This window comes from Galeopterus variegatus, unplaced genomic scaffold, assembly GCF_000696425.1.
Source record: "Galeopterus variegatus unplaced genomic scaffold, G_variegatus-3.0.2 Scaffold1465, whole genome shotgun sequence".
NCBI classification, from domain to species: domain Eukaryota; kingdom Metazoa; phylum Chordata; class Mammalia; order Dermoptera; family Cynocephalidae; genus Galeopterus; species Galeopterus variegatus.
This window is the reverse complement of record NW_007727576.1, coordinates 5,469-7,925: the sequence shown is the minus strand read 5'-3', so window position 1 is coordinate 7,925 and position 2,457 is coordinate 5,469.

Genomic DNA, 2,457 nt, shown 5'->3' with positions numbered 1-2,457 from the left:
GAAAACTACAAGGGGAAGCTATAAGTATCAGAGAGGCTAGCATTTTTCCAAGAACAAAGCAGCAGCTCAGAAAATATTTATTGACTTAAATGCAGAATTCTATGCTTTAGAAGGTGCTTAGTAACTTCTGGTATTTATAGACATTCTATGCATCACAACCCTGAATTTTTTCAACTTGTTCTTTGTTTTTTTTATATTATTTATGATAATTCATTTCAATCTACAATTTTTTAGTTTTATTGTCTAACTATAAATATGTACACAATAATTCATAGGGAAAATGCAATTGTTTTGTTTATTTGAAGTAGTATCTTCACCTGAGAAGAAAAAGGTATGAGTAGAAAATAATAGTGTTCCAAATTTGTGAATGCTTAAATGCAAGAAAGTAGAAAGCCTTAGTAAGTAGACATGTAAGTGTAACTGTGATAAAAGCACTAAAAATTTAGGCTTATTAGTGAGAGCTTTTACAAAACTAAAATTTCAGCTTCTCTCTCTTCTACAACAGACATAGCAATGACATACCAACAGACATAGCAATGTTTTTTACTCATTTTTTAAAAATAAACATTATTTCTCAGCACATAGAATTTGACAGTAATTACTTGGAAGATATGATGTTAATAAGGTTTGATATAATCTGATTTAAATGAATGAAAGTTTTACTTGTTAAGCTTGTATATTGGCAGTCCAAATTTTAGGTAATTTTACGTTTCTAGAACAAAGTTAGACAAGCAAGGGGAAAATAGAATCACCAAAATTTCTAAAGCAGAACAATAAGAAAAACATTCTAGAGAAAAGCTTGCTGTAGCATACAACCTGAGTAGGGATTTGGTAGCTACTGATGAAAATCTATAGTCATCACCCTATGCACCACTGCCACAAACAAGGATAATGAGAAAGTGGAGCCAGGGCTCAGGAGAGCTAGAATTGAAATATAAATTAAATGTAATCATACAATATATTATCTCCTATGCTCCTGCACAGCTCAAAAATGCATCTCACTAAAAACACAGTGATGAGCTGTTCCATCGGCAACAAGTTGACCTTAAAGGGAAAAAGAAAATGATCAGTTTTCATAACGTAAGCTGACTCTTGAGTAAGGAAATATGATTGTAAGGACATATTTGGCAGAGTGTTGCAATTCAAACAAACTCTTCAAGTTTGAAAGAATATCATCAATCAATCTTCCAGTAAACCTCTCTTCGTCCTCTCCTTGTCTCTCATCACCTATCTTTTTGAACAGTAGAAAAATAAGATGCAAAATTCAAATTTAGATAAATAAACCATTAAAAAGAAAAAAAAATGTGTAATTGGTTAAAAGTAAGTCTCCCAGTTATGAATTTAAGGATAGTGTATGTAATCACGACCTATGTGCCAAAGTACAGTTGCAATTATTCAGACAAATAAATCATGACTCTCCAATTACAACAGCTATACAGATTCTAACATAAGCTCACATGCACTGAATACTCATGGCATTAATAACTAGTGAGCATCAAGCACTAGAGGACTAAAATAATGATTCCTCCAACTTCCTCAAGGAAGTTCAAAGGACCCTGATGTAGAAAATGCATGCTATTTAGACTTTTAATTTCTTTAATTTCTTGTATATATTCAATATTATTATTGTTGTTGTTATTACTTCTGAATGCTTTTATAGGTCAGGAGCTCTTTTAACCCTGCATTCATTTATTCATTTAGTTTTAACAAGGCTGTGTGGTAGGTCCCATTAGTATTCTCATTTTGCAGAAAAATGACTGAGGGCAAACAGTATTTAAATCTGAATTTGACTTGGGCCGTCTGGACCCTGAAACTTTACTCTGTACTATGAAGACTCAGTATGATGCTTCTTTATTTGTTTTAAGCATCAGCAAATTCTAGCAAGGCCAAGAATACTAACATAAAATAGGTAATAGAAGTCACTCTTACAAAATCTGATGAAGCTTTGCATAAAAATGAAGGGGTAATGATGGTCCCTAAGTCCATTCCCCCCAAAACCTTTGTCATTTCTTCTCTATTCCAACTCTGAAGGATACTAAAGCCATGAAGAATACGGTTTGAAAACTACTGACCTATTACTTCATTTAGATTTAAGAATTAATTAAGAAGTATTTATTTTAGGGAGGTTTAGCTTGTTTAATTTATTCACAGTAAACATGTACTGACACCATTCTATAATTCTAGGGTTCAATAATAGAGATGTCATTTATCTCCATTATCTGAAAATCAACTAATAGGTAAATGTCCAAAATAATCTGATCAATTGTGCTGTGGCTTAAGATATAAGCATAATGTTTTAAAGACTTAAGTTTCTCATAAGTACTGATCAGCTAAATGAATGTTCCAATTGCTCTCCAAATTCTTCTCATCTATTTAGGGGAGAAAAAAAGAAATGCAAGAAAGAATTTAAACCAAGGATACTAAAATATTTATTTATTTATTTATTTTTATTTATTT